This window comes from Octopus bimaculoides, chromosome 8 (assembly GCF_046866305.1).
Source record: "Octopus bimaculoides isolate indiv1 chromosome 8, ASM4686630v1, whole genome shotgun sequence".
NCBI lineage: Eukaryota > Metazoa > Mollusca > Cephalopoda > Octopoda > Octopodidae > Octopus > Octopus bimaculoides.
Genome location: NC_142935.1, coordinates 29,863,536 through 29,886,031, shown reverse-complemented (window position 1 = coordinate 29,886,031; position 22,496 = coordinate 29,863,536). Strand labels below are relative to the sequence as shown.

The following is a 22,496-nucleotide window of genomic DNA, read 5'->3' as shown; positions in this document are numbered from 1 at the left end:
CATGCTGGTGAAGCACTTTGAAGGGTTTAGCCAAGCAAATCAAGCCCAGTTCTTATTTATTTTTTAAGTCTAGTACTTATTCTATTGGTCTTTTTTTGCTGAACCTCTAAGTTACGGGAACAGAGATAAGCCATCAATGGTTATCAAGCATACAAAGACACACACATATACATATGCATATACATATTTGTATACACACACACACTCATATATATGTATGTATGTATTTTTGCTTTAAAAAAAACAAAAAAAAAACAAACGGATTTTTTGGCCAATACAATAGATCTGATAATAATTTTGCAATGCATTAATTTTAATATTGGTTTGTTCGTTTGTTCATTTTATGTCTGTTTTTCTATGCTTGCATGGGTTGGATGAATATGTTGAGACATTGTTTTAGAGCTAGATGCCCTTAGTAATGCTAATCCTTACCACTTTTTCAAGTAAGGGATCACTTTAAGCACAGGCATAGCTGTGTGGCTAAGAAGCTTGCTTTGCAATTACATCGTTTCAGGTTCAGTCCTGCTATGCAGCACCTTGAGCAAGTGTGTTTTACTATAATCCTAGTCAACTAATGCCTTGTGAGTGAAAATTAAGTTAACAGAAACTGTGTGGAATCCCATCATATGTGTGTGTGTGTGTGTGTGTGTGTGTGTGTGTGTGTGTGTTTGTGTGTGTTTGTTTGTGTGTGTTTGTGCTTGTGCTTATCCCCCCCACCACTTGATAAACAGTGTTGATTAGTTTACAGCTTCACAACTTAGTAGTTTAGCAAAAGAGATCAATAAATTAAGTACTGGACTTTAAAAAAGAAAAAGTACTGAGATCAATTTGGTCAACAAAGTGCTCCACTATGGCAACAATCCAATGACCCAAACATGGTAAAGGCAAACGATAAAAAAAAAAGACAGTATATTCATTCATGTTATTCAATATTTATCATCGCCATCGCTGTCATCATCGTTGTCATCATTTAACGTCCATTTTCCATGCTGGCATGGGTTGGACAGTTTGACAGGACATGGCAAGACCAAGGGTCACATCAGGTTCCAAGCAGAAAGCTGCACAAGGCGGTGCGATAACAGGTCTGTGATGCCCTTAGATGTCCGGGGTCGCATGCGCACTACACTGGAGGTATCCCTATCTCCCGTGATAGGGATCGGGGCCTGGAACCAACCCCATGAACGAGGAATTCTCGGTAGGCGCGGGTCATCAGCCCATGTCAATCACATCCCTGCCCTTTGTACACACCACCCGTCGCTACTACTGATTGAATGGTCCGGAGAGGTCCTTAGATCTGGCCAACGAGTCCGCTTACGCATGGCGGCATTCTGCGCCGACGTCGGCATTCTGCGCCGACGTCGGCGCATTCTCTGATGGCCTAGAGAAGACGACCGAACCCAATTGCTTAGAGGAAGTAAAAGTTATCTGCTTTGGCATAGTTTCTATAGCTGGATGCCTTTCTTAATGCCAACCACTTTACAGAGTTTGCCCCAGCACCAGTGTTATTATGTGGCACCAGCTCAGATGCTTTTTACATAGCACCAGCATCATTGCCCTTTACACAGCACTGGCATGGGGCTCCCTACGTGGTGCTGGCACAGGTGTCTTTTACGTGGCACCACCACAGGTGCTTTTTACAAGGCACTATTCAACCACCACATCTAGGTTTCAGTCTAGAACTCTTTAGGTATGCATTCTGTGAATATTTGGTTGGCAGAATAAATTCACTAAGAACCTAAAAATATCTGTAATTAGAAAGAGGAAAAAGCAATGCTAAGTAGAAAATGAAAGTTTGTACATTGCATTAAAAATGGTGAGTGATGCATGCCATCAGGATATAATAACTCAAAGACATTCTTTCAGTTAGTTAAGAGTTGGATATTGTCTTCAGGTGTAGTCTTTCAGGGTCCACATTTGTTGTTAAAGTTAGGGAATTTGTACTCTGTCAAACAGTGGTGTATGTAATACTTAGCTAAAAATTCCTAGTGTTTTTCGTTTTTCCATTCCCATTTACAAGAAACCATGAATGTGTGTGTGTATGTTTGTGTGTGTACTTATCTGTCTGTCTGCTGGCCTGCCTGTTTGCCTACATGTCTGTCTGCTTGCATGTCTGTCTGTCTGTCTCACTCTCAATCTATCTATCTATCTATCCATCTATCTATCTATTCGTCCATCCATCCATCTATCTATCTATCTATCTATCTATCTATCTATCTATCTATCTATCTATCTATATATATATCTATCTGTCTATCTAGCAATTTCTCTATCTATCTATTTATATATCTATCTATCTGTCTATCTACCTATCTGTTTATCTATCTATCTGTCTGCCTGTCTGTTTTCCTGCTTCTCTACACAGCCAAGCACTTTTAACTGTACCTACAATGATGTATCACCTGCCCTTACATTAACAACACTACAACCATCATCAGGTCTAAGTCACAGTACCACTGCCCAAAACGTCTGTGGTACGTTGTCCATCATTACATGTCCTATCATTTTCAAACTTTGTGGTGCTCTTTATATTGGGAAAACTGGCCAATACCTTGCTAATTGCTTTCAGGAGTACATTGAAAGCACACTATTATGTATGCCTGATCAATTTGTCATCACCCACTTCAACACAACAGACCATTGTTTTACCCTCATAACAGTGCGCAACATTTCCTCATGCCTTGGGTACACATACTCAGGGAAATGGTAGGAACCACATTTCCTAGTCAAACTTGGTACCATGTGATTGATGGATTTAGATGAACATCTTCCTTTTGCTCCTACACCTCTCCTGAGTTCAGTAATCATTTTATTATCTTTTAACTTCTCCTCTCACCTCAATTTTCCCCTTCATCTCACCATCAACTTCACTCACTTTTTGTCCTTATTTCCCTTTCCATCTAAATCCCTTGCCAAGTTTCTCCCATTAATTCCTGTCTGCCTATGAAGCTCATATTGTCTTGCATTCCTCATCAGTTGCATCCAGTTTCTCAAACATAGAAGATGTTCAACTTTGCTGTCTTTCTTTATTTCAATGTTTAACTGAAGAAGGATTTTGAAGAAAACATTGGATTCTTCCACTCTCTCTGGTGATTTCATTGTACTTTTTCTGTTAACGCTGATCAACAATAGTCACTTTGGATTCCATTTGATTCATATATATGTATGTATGTATGTATGTATGTATGTACACACACACATACACACACACACACATACACACACACATACACACACACACACTTTATATATACATCAAGGATCGGCTGAAAAGTTCATAGGCTGACCAAGATACTTTCATGGAATGTGACCAAATGTGGTTTTATTTTTCAACATAGTACCCCGTGTAGTCCACACACTTTTTCCATCGGTGTTGCAGTGCTTGGACTCCATTGGTGAAGAAGCTGTCATCTTGTTGCTCAAAAAGTCATCAACAGCAATTGTCCTGATGAAACAAGACCCCTTTTGTCAGTTTTTCTGGTGATGATGATGATGACACACACACACACACACACACACACACACACACACACACACACACACACACATATATATGCTGCATATGTGCATATGTAAATTTGTAAATACATCATACATATTTATGCACACATGCAAACTCCCTCACATGTGCACGCCCACTCACCCCCCACTCCCACCCTACACACACAAACGCACATATACGCATGCATAAGCATGCATGAAACTTTTCTTGTAAAATCCCACATGAACAAACAAACAAGGTTCATAAATGTACATAAATTACATCAAATTCAGTCATGCATTCATATTATTTTTGCTATGCATCCATGCACTCATTCATGCATTCCATTAATGATGCATATCTGCACATCTGCATATGTAAATGGTTTTATTTTGTTTTTGTTTTGTTTCCTGCTTTTTTTCGTTTTTTTTTTTTTTTTATATAAGTACATTTTGAAGCACCTACAAATCTTAGCATCATTTGCTTGTGATGTGTGGAGTCGGGTAAAAAAATCTAAATTTAGGTTTCTGATAAAACATTACATTCCAAGCAACACCTCCACGTCGTTAGTATGATTTAAAGCTTTCTGAAATTATATGATATCTGACCAGACTAGGATCTTGGTGTGAAAAGATTAGTCATTTCCTTGTTATGGAAGCCTTTAAAAAAAAAAAAAAAAAATTATTTAAAAAATTTTTTCCATTTATTTTTTATTTTTTATTTATACAATATATAAGTTTCAGCTGGGTTTAATGTGTATATATGTGTATGTATATATGAATTTCTGCTGTTAAACCAGCACACTTGCAATCCTATGCAGCAGATGGGATGAAGGGGATGCAAGAATAGAGGAATGCAGGAATCAAGGGATTTATGAACTGAAATGTGTGTAGTTAGTTAAGAAGCTCACTTTGTCAGCAGGTTGCTTCAGGTTCAGTTCTGGTACACAGCACCTTGGACAAGTGTCTTCTGTTATAGCCTTGAGGTCATTAATGCTATGGGAGTAAATTCAGGAGACAGAAACTGTGAGGAAGCTCAATAGATACATGTGTGTGTGTGTTTGTTTTTCTGTGTGTGCATGTGTGTGTGTGTGTGTGTGTGTGTACATGTGTAAGGGGTTACTGAAAAGTTCCTGGCTTTTGGTAAAAGAAAATACAGGAAGGTTAGTTAAATATGATTTCATCCAGCCTATTCTCCTCCCAGATTCACACACTTATTGCAGCAGCCCTTGTAAAAGAACTCGGAATATTGGGTTTCCAACCAGGACTTTCGTAATACCCTTAAAGCTGGGAACTTTTCAGCAACCCCTTGTATATGTGTGTGTTTCTTTATGCTTGTCTCTCACCACTGCTTGACAACCAGTGTTAATTTGTTTGTGTTCTAGTAACTTAGCGGTTCAGCAAAAGAATCTGACAGAATAAGCATCAGTCTTCAAAAAAAAAAAAAAAGGCCAGGAATCAATTTGTTTGACTAAGCACTTCAAGGTGGTGCCCCAGAATGGCTGCAGTCCTATGACTAATACAGAAGATGATAGTGCATCTGTCATACTCAGTGGACATGAGAGATGCTCTACCATCGTACCAAAGCAGCCCCTTGAATTTTCTCAATCTGTTGTTGTAGCTTTTGTCCTATCAGTGATGCACTGATACATTGTAGAAAAACAGAGTGTGGAGGCACATGACTTAGTGACTTGGGTATTTGGCTCATCGTAAAGCTTTGAGTTCAATTCCCAGCAGTGTATTGTGTTCTTGAGCATGATACTCTATTTCACATTGCCCCAGTCCACATAGCTGGCAAAAATGAGTATATACTGGTAACTGAAAGGACCACCATTGTCACATTCTGGGTCACACTGCATCTCCCTGAGAACTACACTGAGGGTATGCTTGCCTGTGGAGTGCTTGGCCACTTGCACATTAATTTCATGAGCAGGCTCTTCTATTGATCAGATTAACTGGAACCCTTGTCTTTGTAACTGACAGAGTGCCACTTATAGAAAAACACAATCTTTCACTTTAATGGAAGTATTTTATAAAGTATTTGATTGCTTATTTTGAAGATATAAGGGTGTATACCCACATAAGTTTACTAATAGTTAAATCAGTAATGCTGCACTTCCCAGGGTGTTTGTTGTGCAACCAGCCTAAGGTCAATAATGCACAGTGCTAATAATATTAAAGCAACATGCTGTTCTGTGCACACTAACAGATGTTTCTTCATGCATAACTTAATCTCAACAACTATATGCATGTATACATAGAAGTGGGAGTAATTTGTGTACGCATGTGCCTTTTATATGTGTGTATGTGCATCTGTATGCATGCACATACATGTGTGTGTGTGTGTGTGTGTGTGTGTGTACATCACCATCCTCATCATCTTGTAACATCCATCTTTCATGTCAGCTTTGATTGGATGGCGTGGATGTGTTTATTCCACTTGTGTATGCATATAATGTGTTCCAATTGATCCAATCAACAGAATAGCCTGCTTGTGAAATTAACAGGCAAGTGGCTGAGTACACCACAGGCACGTTTACCCTTAATGTAGTTCTCAGGGAAAGTCAGCATGGCACAGAATGTGACAAGACCAGCCCCCATTGAATTACAGGAACAGCTCATTTTTGGCAGCTGGGTGGACTGGAGCAACATGAAATAGAGTATCTTGCTCAGGAACACAACACACTGCCAGGAATTGAACTCATGACCTTACGATTGTGATCTGACCATCCTAACCACTAAGCCACACACCTTCACTAATGTCCATCATCATTTAACGTCCATATTTCATGCTGACATTGGTTGGACATTTTAATAGAATCACACTAACTTGGGGTCTGCATTGGTCTTCAATGTCAACTTGGGGTCTGCATTGTTCTCCAAGGTTTCTATGGCTGGATGCTCTTCCCAATGCTAACCACTTTACAGAGTATAGTGGGTGTTTTTTGCATGCCCCTAGCATTAGTGGGCTCACCAAGTACTATGCAAGGCTCCTTCACAGAACGAGTGTGCAGTACAGTGGGAAGTGGTTTTGTGCCTGGTATAGAGGGGCTAAAATAGAAAAATGGGCAGGATCAGATGTATTGCTGTAGAGGAGATGCATGGGTACCCCAGCAGGAAAGGAAGAAAAGATGGTGGAGATGAGGTATCAGGACATGTCCTCAAGGTATAAGAAAATGGTTTGAGAGAGAATAGGGGCAAATAATCAAGGATGGATTAGAAGGTGAAGTGTAGGTGAGAATGAAGAGGCTCTGTGACAGAGGCAGGGCATACATAACGGAGGATATAATGTGTTACAAAAAGGGGGCATCGGTGGCAGCATCGACAGGGTGTTCAGTCAGTTTGCAGCCTTGATATTTTAATCAGAATGATAAATATATGAATAATATTATTGCTATCAAATAGCTCCAATCACTCCAACTTTAACAAAGAGGTAGTTGATAATTAAGTACTAAGAGAAACTCACAGTTTCAGCACACTGGATATCAAATTTCTGTCTTGTTTGACGTTGCATTAAATTTTTGGGAATCTAATCACTCGGGAATTATAAATGATGTAAAATTAATCTTAAAATATATAATTTATATTTTAATAAAGACATTCTTAAATTTCTTTCAGTTTAAAATCTCTGCCTAGTAGGCAAATCTTTACTTGTGAACATGCTATAAGCAATGGGCCACCAACGCTGTATTCACCTCCTGTGTATTCTAATTGTGGACTGATGCATTGTCCTGGTTCTGGTGCTCTGGCCTTTTGTGATAAAACCTCTCCTTGAACTTGCTTAAAACCTCCACAAAGTACTCTATATTGACCATCTGGCCAGAGGGAACTCAGTGAATGTAGATGATGTCCTTGCTATTGAGAAAGGGGATCATGGTGAGCTTTCCGGTAGACTTGCTTTGCCTGGCCTCTTGTGCCTCTTGTGCCAGTGAAAAACAGATGCTTGGTTCATGCAAGTTAATTCATAAACAGTCTGGTGCATTTAATATGTTTCTGTTGCATTTTTGCTCAGTTTAACACAAAACTTTATTGCAAAGTGAGGAGTTTCCAAAATGTCTTCATGCCCTGACTGCATTCTGACAAAAAAACTCAGTAATGACAAACAAAATGTTTGTCACAGGGTCTGTTCATTATGCTGTTATAACCTTCTTCTCCTTCAATCTGGAATAACAAAAGCTGGCAGGTCAGCTTATTAGATGTATAGTGATCATATTCTAAAATTACAACAATTTAGGACAGTTATAACTGCCTCTCCTTCTTCTTCTTCTTCTTCTTCTTCTTCTTCTTCTTCTTCTTCTTCTTCTTCTTCTTCTTCTTCTTCTTCTTCTTCTTCTCCTCCTCCTCCTCCTCCTCCTCCTCCTCCTCCTCCGCTCCCTCCTCCTCCTCCTCCTCCTCCACCTCCTTGTTGTAGTGTAAGGCTTGTATGCTTTAACAATTTTGAGAGGTATACAAGTGGAATGCAAGCCCCTGGTAAGGCTTCCCATGCTGAAAAAGTTCAAGGATAGAGACCAGACTAATATGGAACACCTCTGCCTAGAGCTAAAAATGAGTTTGTGTAGGGCCAAGACCCCTGCCTAGAAAAAAGCAAAGTTACAACAGAATCATCACTGACAATTCAGAGCCAATGTGACCTGGGAGAGGAAGGCCTTCCCTCAGGGAAATGTATAACATGGTGTAGCAAAATTCAAAAGGATGGGGGGAAAGGCCACACCTTAAAGAAATCAATGTCTGGCATTACATATGAAGCTCTGATCCGGTACCTACAAGAGAAGTGGAAAGGAGGATGCCCTAAAAATAGCTGGTGGTAGGATATTGAGGCAGAGATGAAAAAGCAGAGAACCAACTGGAAAGAAGCAGAAAAGCAGAAAAGACAACTCAGAGTCAAGAACAGTGGAGAAGTCAGCAATGGCCTGTGCTTCATAGAGAGGGAAGAGCTAAATTAAGTATAACGATAAACGTCGCCCTTTCAAAGCCTAGCCAGGCTCATGGGCCTGGTTTCCCGGTTTCTACGGCGTATGTGTTCTCCCCCAGCTGGATGGGACGCCAGTCCATCGCAGCATTACTCAAGAAGCAGGAAGAAAGAGTGAGAGAAAGTTGGGGTTGAAAGTGTACAACAGGGTTCGCCACCACCCCCTGCCGGAGCCTCGTGGAGCCTTAGGTGTTTTCGCTCAATAAACACTCACAACGCCCGGTCTGGGAATCGAAACCGCAATCCGACCGCGAGTCCACTGCCCTAATCACTGAGCCATTGCGCCTCCACAAATTAAGTATAGAGGGTACATATTTTATTGATTACCAGAAGAATCATCATCATCATTTAATGTCCATTTTCCATGCTGGTATGGGTTGATTGCTTTGACAGGAGCTTGTAAGGCTAAAGGCCGCACCAGGTTCAATAGTCTGTTTTGGCTTGGTTTCTACACTTGGAAGCCTTTGCCGACACCAACCATTTTACAGAGTGCACTGGGTGCTTTGCATGTGGCACCAGAACCAGTGCTTTGTACGTGGCACCAACACTAATGCTTGGAAAACAAAATCGTCTCTGTGTGATGTTTAGCTCAAAAAATATTAAACAGCAAAGTAGAAATTCTAAGGCACCCAACCAAACTCCCTACCATCTGAACAGTTTTTGTGTTCTATCAATAGTAATAAGTAATAAGGATTTATCATGTTACTACAAACCACATACTTATAGGGGAGGAGTCAAGGATATTGAATCACTTCTCATTATATTACCAGCAAAGTTGATCCCAGCAGGATTTGAAGTCAATACATTAAGAGATGTAACTAAATATGGTGAGAAATTTACCCTGGAACTCTGCTGTTTCTCATACTCACTGCACTTTCTAGCAATAACAATAATAACAACAAAAACATCAGCATATTGGAAACACTATTTGCTGCCCAGCACGTAATGTGGTTTCTAACTAGCAAGCTCCCCTTTTTCTTCTCCTCCCACCAATGTCAAACCAATGTCATTAAATTGCAGCCATGGTGGTGCATTGCCATGAAGAATTTTTGGTTGACTTGGTCGACCTCAGTACTTGTTTTTTTAAAGCTTGTTATTTATTCTGTTGGTTTCTATTACTGAACCAGTAAGTTACAGGGATGTAAACGCACCAACACAGGTTGTCAAGCAGTGGTGGGGGACAAACACAGACAAAAAGACACACACACACACATATCTATATATATATATATATATATATAATCAAAATAAGCTTGGATATCCTTGTTGCTTATTTTGATTTTAACCACCTTATTTTGAAACTGTATGGATAATACCATACTAAATTCTGGTGCCTAAACTTAAGTACCATATTCACCTTGAATCTATATATATATATTTATATATATATATATATATATATATATATATATATATACATACACACATACACATACATATATATATATATACACATAAATATATATATGTGTATGTATATATATATATATATATATATATATGAATACCATGCTAGCATGGAAAGCGGACATTAAACAATGATGATGATGGTGATACACACTCATGCTTGTGTCTGTATATATATATGTATATATATCATCAACATTTAATGTCTGTTTTCTATGCTGGCATGGGTTGGATGGCTTGACAGGAGCTATCAAGACCAAGGGCTGCATCAGATTTCATAGTCTGTTTTGTCTTGGTTTCTACAGCTGGATGCCCTACTTATGCCAACCACTTCAAAGAATGTACTGGGTACTTTTAGCATGGTACTGTCACCCACCTACATCACTACTTTTTGCATGGCACCTTTGTTTCAGGATCTCAATTCTGTTGTGGTGGGCAGGTCTTCCTCAGATATGTATGTATGTATGTATGTAAAATACATTATGAAACAAGAATGGTTTTGTTTCTGGTGCTGGGGTTATTGGTGATAAATAGATTGTCTGATGGAGTCGCAGATGAATTTGATAGGAAATGGGTTAGTTGCCTAAACATAAATCTGATCATGTAGACGAATTCTAACATTTCGTCAACGAAGAAATTTCTTTGTTGACATATGACACTCAATCCTCTCCTTCAGTTCTTGAAGTTAGCTTTGTTTTTTAAAAAATATTTCTATGTAGCAATTTTTTTAAATATTAAAAAAAAAAAATGGACTGAAATATTATTTCATACTTTTATAGAACTCAGAGACATATTCTCTGTTAGTGAAAGCTAAGCCTTTGCAATTTGACGTGTTTATATAATATTTATATTAATCATTAGATCAATTCTGAAGAATTACTTTAGAAAGGAGTGAAGGAATTAATCTAAGCCTAGGATATGTCAAGGCAGCTCAAATATCCATAGACAATCAAAGGACTTGTGAGCTCATTAGTTGGATATAGAAATATAAATGGTGCAGTGCTGCTTGCTATTCCTGCATTCAAAGAATGTCTTTTTCTTCTTTTTCTTTTTTTTTTTAATAATGACATTTTCATTGAACTAACACAAAAATAAGTTAATAGATTTTAATATATGTTATATTTTTCATAAAATGAAATTATACTCTAAGTAGGGTACCTAGCTGAAAAATTTGTCCTTCAATTACACACACACACACACATACACACATATATGTATATACATACACACACACACACACACACACACACACATATATGTATGCGCATATATATATATATATATATATATATATAGTTAGGTTATATTCTGTTAAGAATCTAGTAGAGTACAGTATAAAGCTCGTCCATCTTCAGGTTTCAGCCGGTGCTATCCAGTATTATTACACGTACTGCCATATCTGTGTTGGGACTTCTGCAATGTGTGCATGAATAACTGAATGAGTTGGAGTCAACAAGAAGGAGTACAGAAGAACATTTATTTGTCATCACTACAATTGTTTCCATGCAATGTAGTTCTGCAGGTTCGCAAACCTGGAGAACTATGTTGTGTGGAAACAATTGTAGTGATTACAAATAAATAAATGTTCCTCTGTACTCCTTCTTGTTGACTCCAACTTATTCAGTTACACACACACACACATACACACACACACACACACACACACACACACACACACACACACTCTCACACACACATTAGGAAGAGAGTGAGCATAGATGATATGCAGTTTGGATTTGTGCCAGGGAGAAGCACAACCAATGCTATTTTCCTGGTGAGGCAAATGCAGGAGAAATACTTGACCAAAAATAAACGTCTGTATCTGACTTTCATTGACATGGAGAAAACCTTTGACAGGGCTTCCCTGCTCCCTTATCTGGTGGTCAGTGCGGAAGCTAAGGATAGATCGTGGTTAGTGAAAGCTGTAGAAATCATGTACAGGGATGTTGTTAGTAAGGTGAGAGTCTCCGATGAGTATAGCAAGGAGTTTAGTGTACCTGTAAGAGTCCACCAGGGATTGGTTCTTAGCCTCCTCTTGTTTATCTCGGTTCTCCAAGCTATGATTGAGGAATTTAAGACTGGCTGCCCTTGGGAGCTCCTCTCTGTCGATGATCTTGTTCTTGTTGCTGAATGACCACCAGAACTAGAGAAGAAATTTCAGGTATGGAAGCACAGACTGGAATCATAGGACCTTAGAGTTACTTTAGCAAAGACCAAAGTATTGATAAGTAGGAAAACAGATAAATAACAGACCCCTGCTCAATATGTAGTGAATGTGTTGGGAGAAAATTGCACCCAGTGCAAGTTATGGACATGTAAGAGGTGCAGCGTTATCCTTGAAAGACTAACAGAGAAAGTAGTCTTTACATGTGGCAGATGTGCAGGTCATTAACCAGGAATGTCCAAAAAATAGACTCCCTCAAATGTCAGTGGAGGGATCCTTCGAAGTAGTAGATAGTTTCAGTTACTTAGGTGAAGTTAGTAGTGGGGGAGGTTGTTCTGAAAGCATAGCTGTGAGAATAAGAATAGGCTAGGCAAAGTTCAGAGAGCTGCTACCTCTGTTAGTAATGGAGGGCCTCTCTCACAGAGTGAAAGGCAGTTTGTATGATGCCTGTGTATGAACAACTATGCTAAATGGCAGTGAGACATGGGTGGTGACTTCTGAGGATATGTGAAGGCCTGAAAGAAATGAAGCCAGTATGCTCCAGTGCATGGGTAATGTCAGTGTGTATGTATGACAGAGTGTAAGGGACTTGAGAGAAAAGTCAGGTATACGAGGCATCAGGAATAACATGCAAGGGAGAAGACTGCACTGGTATGACCATGTATGAATGAAGACAGCTGTATCAAGAGGAGCCAATCTCAAATTGTAGACGGAACATGTTGAAGGAGTACACCCAGGAAGATGTGGGATAAGGTGGTGAGAAAGGATGTATGGACGTTGGGACTCACAGAAGGGATGACAAGGGACCAAGGCTCCTAGAGGTTTGCTATGCTTGAAAAAAACACGTTAAGCTAAGTAAAAGCATGGTTGCCCTTACATAAAGGCATTTCCCTGCATCCTTCTCTAGCTGGGCATTCCTAACCCTGCAGGCTTGTGGGTGCTGGTGCCATGTAAAAAACACCTGTACTGATGCCACATAAATACACCCATGCCAGTGCTGCATAAAAGCACCCAGTACACTCTGTGGAGTGGTTGGGCGTTAGGAAGGGCATCCAGCTGTAGAAACCATGCAAAAACAGACATGGAGCCTGAGCATCTCTGCAGCTGGTCAGCTTCTGTCAAACTGTCCCACCCATGCCAGCATGGAAAATGGACGTTAAATGATGATGATGATGAAGAGGAGGAGGAGGAGGAGGAGGATGAAGATGATGATCAGCACTAACATACATACACATGTTTGTACGTATGTGTATGTATATATATATATATATATATATATATATATGTATCTATATACATATATATATATATATATATATATATATATATATATATATATATATATGTGTGTGTGTGTGTGTGTATATATATATATGTATATATAATGTATCTTGAACAACACACACACAAACACACACACACACACATGCATACATATGTGCATGCTCTGCTGTTCAGAATACTGCCAAAATTATTTTGAGATCAACTCTGACCTATACTACTGTATGTACATTTGGAGCATATAGGCAAATATCTGTAAATCATGTCACTATAGGAAAATAGACAGCAGCAAAGATGGAGGGTGGTGGGCAAGTTTGTGAAGGTGGCGTAGTAGGTAGTGATGGTATTAGTGTATGTTGTGGTGGTGGTGTTGGTGTTGGTAATGGCGGTGGTGTTGATTTCTGTGAAGGTTGGAGTGGTAGTGATGTTAGGGGACTGTGTCTGTGAATGGCTTTGGTTAAAGCAACAAATGGCTTGTAGTGACAGCTGTGGCAAGAGTCGTAATAATGATTGAGATGATGATGGTAGAGTGAGCAGAGGTGGAGAAGCAAATGGTGGTGGAATAAAGTGGCTGCAAGAAGTAATGGAAAACAATAGATTTGCATAGAGAAACAATTTCGATTTAAGCTGTAACAACTGTAGAGCTCCTTCCAAAAATGACAACCAGGCTGATGCAATAAATAATCTGGCATTGAACTGATTATAATCAAATAGTTCGCAAAATCTATATTTTCCATTTCTTGCTTGAATTATTTTTCTATCTCCGTGATTTAAATGACAAAATAGAAGGAATTATTTTTCATGTATTGGTGCAGGTGTGACTGTGTGGTTAAGAAGTTGCTTCCTAACCTCATGGCTTCAGGTTCTGTCCCATTGCACAGCACCTTGGGCAAGTGTTTTCTGCTATAGCCCCAGATCAACAAAAGCCTTGTAAGTGGATGTGGTAGATGGAAACTGAAAACAGCCTATTGTATATACATGTATGTGTAGATGTGTGTATATTAGTATCTCACTTGACATCACATGAGAGTTGTAAACGAGTTTCACTGTCATATAAGCAGTGTTGTTCATTTCCAATATTCTGTGAAAACATGTCTGGCCATGGGGAAAATATTACCTGTTTCAGTCATTAGACTGCGCCCATGCTGGGGCACTGCCTTGAATTTTTAGTCGAGTGAATATATATATATATATATATATATATGAATATATATATGCATTGGGAAACCGTAGAAACCATGCCACAACAGGCAGTTGGAGTCTGGACAGCCCCCTCGGCTGACCAGCTCCTGTTTAACTGTCCAACCCATGCCAGTATGGAAAATGGACATTAAACGATGATGATGATAGTTAAATATTATTAGGAATTGTATAAATCAAAGTTTTAATATTTTGTGTATTGTGGAAGTATGACCAATTTTAACAACAAAATCTTATGGGGACCCCCAAGGGTCATTTGGACCTTGGCTGAGAACCGTGTTTGATGCTGTTGAGGGATTACATGACTACTGACATTTTAGAAGAGAGAATGGGTGATGAGAGGAGGAACTGGAAAGCAATGAATAGAAGTGATGAAGTGTCTGGGTGGACCTTAGAAGTATGAGATGAGAAGTGGTTGGGGACTGAGGACCCAGGAGTGTGGGTGGGTCGAGGTTGCAAGAGTGTGTGGGGGGAGTAGGACATGGGGAATGGGTGAGGGGAGGGAAGGTAGGGGACAGCTGTAAAGATTGAATTGAGTTGGATGGTGGATTTAGTGAACAAGGGATGACTAATGATGCAGAATATACACTGTGTATATCTTTTGTCTTTTACTTGTTTCAGTCGTTAGACTGTGGTCATGCTGGAGCATCACCCTGAAGAATTTTAGTCAAATGACTCAATCCCAGTACTTATATATATATTGTATTGTTTATTGTATACCTTTTATCTTTCACTTGTTTCAGTCATTCTAGTTGGCAATGCTGGGGCACCACATTGAAAGATTTAGTTGAACAAATTGACCGAAGTGCCACACAGTGGAACTGAACCCCAAGCCACATGATTGCAGGGCAAGCTTCTTACCTACACAACCATGCCTGTGCCTGTATAATTAACTCATTATTTCCTCATAAATAACTGACACATTACTCGTGGGTGGAATTAGCTTAATTTTTTTTTTTTTTAGACTATATCTGTTTCTTTAACATCAAGATAAGATGGCTTCAAAATATTAGAGAAGTTTATCCACTTATTTCTATTTAACAAATCCCGATCAATTCATTCAGCTATTTCTGAGAGCCAGTAATCGTTTTACAAGCTTTATGAATAGCTAAATTCAGTTTTTTAATTGCAATTGACCTTGGTTTTCTAAGCCCAAAGTAAACTAATTTTAAACCCAGAACCATTTAATTATTTTTAATGTTGAAATTACATAATTTCACAGACACAGACATGAACATACAAATACACACTCTCTTCCTCTCTCCCTCTTTCCCTCTCTCCCTCTTTCTCTCTCCTTCTCCCCCTCACACACATACACTGTAGCACATGTTCCTACAGATTCATAGATTTATTCATAGATGGCTATTTAAGTTCTGACCAGAGAAAAACTAGTAACACATGCAACTAATTTGAAACTTGATTCTTCAAACATTTTCCTTTCAGTACATTATTAGATACTGTGGAATCTCATGACTTCCTTTTTTTCTGAAAACTCAATAGACTGATTGGTAAATATATGTGTCTCAGAAGAAAAGTGTTCTGCTTATTTATGAAATATTTCCTTTCCGCCTAAACGCCATCTACTTTTCAATTTGATTCGTACTTCTGAAAAGGAAAAATGTTTTTATTTTGCTACTTACAAATAAACTGAAAGTTTACAGTTTCATCTTGATTGGGACAAACCCAAAGAAAAACACAAGTTGTTATCTGCAAGGAACACAAGGCTACCAACTAAATGAAGCCTTGAACTAGTAATAAGATCCATCGACATGTAGATGGCTCAATTAACAACCACTGGGTTGAACTCTGTTCCTTTCTGTATCGCACAGATCCACTCTAAGTAAACTACCAAGCAGGAAATATATACCTAAGAAAAGAACAGTAAACTTACTGCCCTGTTCACCAGCTACATTGCAACACACACACACACACACACACACACACACACACACACACACACACACACACACACACACACACACATATGGTGGTGGGGTGTATATATTTGAGTATTTATATATATATATACACATAGACTAATATAAATTTGGTGTAGGAGATAAATGCCATTAATCTATTCTAATTCCTGTCTCTGCTTGGTGTTTAGATAATGTATAAATTTTGCCAAAATCATTTTTTAAGGCAACCTGGAAAAAATTTAAATATCTGTTTATTTAAACAATATTTTTCTTCCTCATCACCCCTTAATTACCATTACTCCCAGGTCCATCCTGACCCAGAATGGTAGTAACTGCCAGGGTCCAATCTATGGGTTAAATAAATGGCCCAGGAGTAGAAGAGGTGCCTTTTATCTTTGACAAAGCTGTGGGGGAAGCAGATCTTGTGGGAAAAAAAATACTCAGACATGAAACTTGCAGTCAAAATAGTACAGTCGTCTTGCAATGCTTGTCACTGGAACTTATTATGGTAACTGAGAGAGTGGCAAAGGTGTTGTGCAAGATTTTGTCACTTATATCCAATGATGTACAGATGTCTTGCTACCATTTAAGAATTAGGCCAAATGTGAGATGGCTATCATCTGACAAGATGAGGCAATCATCATCACACACACACACACACACAAACATATACACACACATACATACATATATATATATATATATATATATATATATATATATATATATATATATATATATATATATATATACATATATACATATATATACGATGGGCTTCTTTCAGTTTCCGTCTACCAAATCCACTCACAAGGCTTTGGTCGGCCCAAGGCTATAGTAGAAGACACTTGCCCAAGGTGTCACACAGTGGGAATGAACCCATCTGAAATATGTTGGTAATTTTCATGCAGTATTTTGAAATACCATTGAAATTTTGGTGCCAGTGAAATTTTTGTGCCAGTTAATCACCAAAGGAATTCAGCCATAAATTTTACTTTGATTGCTATAATTAGTCATGAAAGTTTGACTTTCATTGCTAATTTCAGCTTTGTCATTTGCAATTTCTTAAAATTGTGACTCACTATAACAATGTTTGACATAATGGCACAGAAAAATCATTCGCATGTGTCCAATAAACTCCTGTGTCAGTACCAATTTGTTTTATTCTCAAGAACTGGGGCTTTGGATTTGACTTAACTGCATGATATGGATGATTGGAGCAGTAGTGAAGTTAAGTGCGGGATGACATGGGTTAGCAAAATAACTGCCACTATGTGGCATTTCAAAAGCTTCATTTTTGTGTTAAAAAAATTGATGTTGCTTTATTGGAAAACTTGATGAATTTTATTGCTGGACTCAAAGCCATAGTTACGTGGGAAGCTGTCATAGAAATACAAAAACTTAAATAAACTATTCTGTATTCCTTCTCAGACAAACAAGATGTCATCTGTGAACTGTAACCAGGATACAGTAATCCCTTGCTGTATTGTGGTTCACCTATCACAGTTTATTATTTAAGCTTATGTCAATTCCTCCATGGTGTTGTTTTGCATCTATAATAAAATAGATATATACAAATTAGGTGTAGGAGTGGCTGTGTGGTAAGTAGCTTGCTTACAAACCACATGGTTCCGGGTTCAGTCCCACTGCATGGCACCTTGATGATGATGATGAAGAAGAGGGAGGCCTAGGAAGAAATGGAACAATGTACTGAAGGTTAGTATCAAGATGTTGAACCTCATGGAAGGGATGACAAAAAAATCTAGATGATTGGCAATTCACTGTGCTTGAAAAGACCTGTCCGTCCCAGCAAAAGTGAGTTCCTAAAATCATTAGATTTATTCCAGTACATTCTGGGTCTTTCCCTTCCACCTACTCTGTTTCCATTAAGCATTCCTTACATTTCATTTTCCTTACATCCATCCCTCTGTAACTCTTCTAACTATGACACTATTCAACTGCTGTAATCATTTGAGAACAGAATTAGCACATATTTCATCCTCCTTTTGCAGTACTAGTTATCTCTTCTGCTCTAATAAGCAAGCTCACTTTCCAGATGGTACGCAGATTTCATTTGGTACCCTAAGTCACTAACTTATTAAATACTCTTTTGCCATACTGATCCTTGGATTCTAAACTTATTTCGTGTTTGGAACTTTTTGTTGTAACTCTCAGAACATCAACATATAAATTTACAAGAAAGTGGTACAATTCATAAACATCAAAACCTGAGATTTTGTAGTGTATCATAAGTTGTTACGAGTGGAAGATACTTCAGAATAAGTTGAATTGCTCAAATGTTCTTCTAGTGACTGTTGATGTGTTTTCCATAGAAACCACATGAAAGTTTTTATTTCATCATCATCATCATCATCATCATCATTTAACATCTACTTTCCATTGGCATGGGTTGGACCTCTGACATTAGCTTAATACTATTATTATTATCATTATTATTATTATTATTATTATTATTATTATTATTATTATTGGTGGTGGTGGTGGTGGTGGTGGTGGTGGTGGTGGTGGTGGTGGTAGTAGTAGTAGTAGTAGTAGTAGTAGTAGTAGTAGTAGTAGTGTTATTATCATTATTGCTGAGGTTGACTTTGCCTTTCACCCTTTCAAGGTCAATAAAATAAGTACCAGTTGAGCACTGAGGTCAATGTAATTGACTTACCCACTCCACCAAAATTGCTGGCCTTGTGCCATAATTTGAAGGCTGAGATATTGTTTTCAGTCATGTTTGTATGTTTGTTTGTTTGTTTGTTCGTGGACCAGATATCTCAAGAACCGCTGGATAGATTTGGATGAAACTTTCAGGGATGTTTGGCCTTATGACTAGTACGAACTAATTAGATTTTGGGATTGATTCAGTACTGGACAAGGATTCTGGATTATTTTTTCCTGTTTTTCTATTTAATTGTTGAGAGTGGTCAGGTTCATCTTTAATATTCTCGTTTGACAGAGCAGTTGAGTTTATTTCAGATATTCTCATTTTAAAAATCATCTCTGGCTAATCTTTGAGAGAAAGTTAGTGTTGCCTTGGTGGAGGTTTACGCTCTCTGAGCGATCTTATTCCTCTTCTTCTTCTTCTTCTTCTTATTATTATTGAGTGAGAGAGCAGTGCATGCCATCAAAGTGACACTGGGGTAAAATATATGAAGCTCAGTATACCCATCACGACTACTCTTCTGATAAAGGTACACCAGGCACATGCATCACAACCATAAGTGTGTGACATAGTGATTTCACATCGAGATAAATAGTGCATGACCTTGCAGGTGGGGCCTGGTTAGGATTTTCTTCAGGTCGAGCAGCCCATCCAATTCAAAAGTTCCCTGAATAAGGTTTGTTTAAGGATGTTGAACAAGACACCCATGTTTCCAGAGGTGTATTATTCTAACCCCAAAGAATTCCTCTCAACAGAGATGCACATATCGTCAGCTACCAAGGAACATGCTCAACTGGTTAAGGTCAAACAACTGACAAGCAAATCTGTGATATTGAGTAGAATATTTGCTGTAGCCCATCTTTTATATGATAACACTTCCAATCAATTATGATCAGAAGCCATGAGAGCCACTGCCTGGTACTGCATCAGGGCATTATACTGCGTCAGGGCATTATTATTACTGTTATTAAAGTGGCGAGCTGGCAAAATTGTTAGCATGCTGGGCGAAATGCTTAGTGATATTTCACCTGTCACTAAGTTCTGAGTTCAAATTCTGCTGTGGTTGACTTTATCTTTCGTTCATTTGGGGTCAATAAATTAAGTACCAGTTGAATACTGGAGTTGATGTAATCGGCTATCACCCCCCCCCCCGAATTTCAGGCCTTGAGCCTATAATAGAAAGGATTATTATTATTATTATTATTATTATTATTATTACTATTATTATTATTTTATTGTCTTTGCACAGCTTCTAATGCTGGAGATGTACTACAGTGTCAGCTGTTCACAACCAGTGAACTAAGGTAACACCCCTTATTTTTTGGTAGTATAGTGGTAAGTATCCCCGCCAGACTGGGGTTCAACACACACACACACACACATGCGCGTGCGTGTGTGTGTGTGTGTGTGTGTGTGTGTGCGCATGTGCATGTGTATCCAGGACCAAAAAGTACTGCCACTAAAATAATCTGAGTGTACACTCAGCCATGCCAAATTATCACTGTCCAAACAGCTACACCCAGTTGTCTCATTCCTCCCAGGGACACACTCAGCATGAAAAACAAATGATAAGATCACAGCTAAATATACTTAAAATAATGAATCAAGAATTTTTAATTAATTCATATTACTCTTGTAGTGAGGTGCGGCGAAATGCTCATTATCTTAATGATCAATTCTAATCTAGAAAGGCAGAAAAGACAGCCCTCACATTTTAATTAATTAGAATAAATTAAAAATATAACGTGTGCACTTTCCATTGCCATTTTTTCGAAAGTTATCCAGCTATCAATGTTTATTTTCCTTTATGTGTTCCATCCCAAAGGTTATGGCCATGCTGGGGCACCATCATTAAGAAAATAAGTCCCCACCATCATCATCATCATCATCATCCTTTAATGTTCATTTTCCACGCTGGCATGGGTTGGAGGGTTTGACAGGAGCTGGCAAGCCAGAGAGCTCCACCAAGCTCTAATTGTCTGTTTTGGCATGGTTTCTGTGGTTGGATGCCCTTCTCAATGCCAACCACTTTACAGCATATATATAGGGTACTTTTTATGTGGTACCAGCATGGGTGCCTTTTATGTGGAACCAGCACAGTTACTTTTTTATGTGACACCTGCACAAGGAATTGAACCCCAGTCTGGCGGGGATACTTACAACTAATGTCAGCTTAGAAAGGTAGATGCAAAAATGATGATGAACGATAAAAAAATGAGGTTAGGATTTTTTTCCCTTGCCTTTCTTTACCAGAATTAATCATTAAGCTAATGAATTTTTCCCCTTCTATAATCAATTAAAAGTGTACTTTTAATTAATTCCTATTTCTTTGCTCTCTAGATTAAGTATGTGAACACCTAGTTTACCAAAGAATTAAGTGACTTTAACACACACACACACACACACAAAACACTTCACAGGGCCAATGACAGAATACAAACGAAACCAACAAGAAGCCTTCAGCTAAACGCTGACACTTAATTCATTCTGTCAGTTACAACTCCTGTTTGACATGAGCTTATTTGCATAATTTTGTATAGATTTACTTTACAATTATATTATGTTTTTATCGTTAGACAAAATGGAATTGAATATGAAAGTGCCGACAAGAGAAAATAATATTTTCATTGGTAGAAATAACTTGCTAAAGTAAGTGATTAATGCCTGTTCCTTAAATTACTTTAAAATTAGGTTGGGCCAGTAATGGGAAAGTTATTTCAAATGGATTCTGTTTCCAGCATGATGCCACTATAATCAACAGCAAGAAGTTGCACCAATGTAATGGCAAGGCATGTGTTTGTTGTTGTTTAACCTTGGGTCAGCTTGGACTAAACAAACCAATGTTCAAAAGTGTCAAGTGATGGTGGGGTGGGGGGACAAACACAGACACACAAACATATACATACATATATATATATATATATATATATATATATATATATATATACATATACGACGGGCTTCTTTCAGTCTTCATCTGCCAAATCCAGTCACAAGGCTTTGGTTGACCCGAGGCTATAGTAGAAGACACTTGCCCTAGGTGCCACACAGTGGGACTGAACCCGGAACCATGTGGTTGGTAAGCAAGCGACTTACCACACAGCCACTGTGCCTGTATTATATGTGTTTGTGTGTGTGTGTGTGTGTGTGTACATGTATAAAACAGGTTTCTGCATAGTTTCCATCTACCACATTCATTCACAAAGCATTTTTGGCCAAGGGGCTACAGTAAAAGATACCTACCCATGGTGCTGCAGAACGGGACTTAACCTGAAACCACATGGGTGCATAGCAAGCTTCTTAACAATGCAGTTATATGCCTAGTTACTAGTGAAGGTGCTTGGCCTTGTGGTTAGGCTGTTGCACTCACGATCACTAGTTCTTAGGTTCAATTCCCAGACTGGGCAG

At 38.5% G+C, this 22,496-nt stretch overlaps 1 protein-coding gene across 1 annotated transcript in view; it reads left to right on the top strand.

Annotated features, from left to right (window-relative positions):
* The window catches only part of LOC106871354 (uncharacterized), a 210,490-nt gene that overhangs the window by 35,266 nt on the left and 152,728 nt on the right, over positions 1–22,496 (top strand). The window contains exon 2 of the mRNA XM_089356288.1: positions 20,338–20,392. The gene's annotated coding sequence lies outside the window, so the exon portion shown is untranslated. The remainder of the gene's footprint in view (positions 1–20,337; positions 20,393–22,496) is intronic.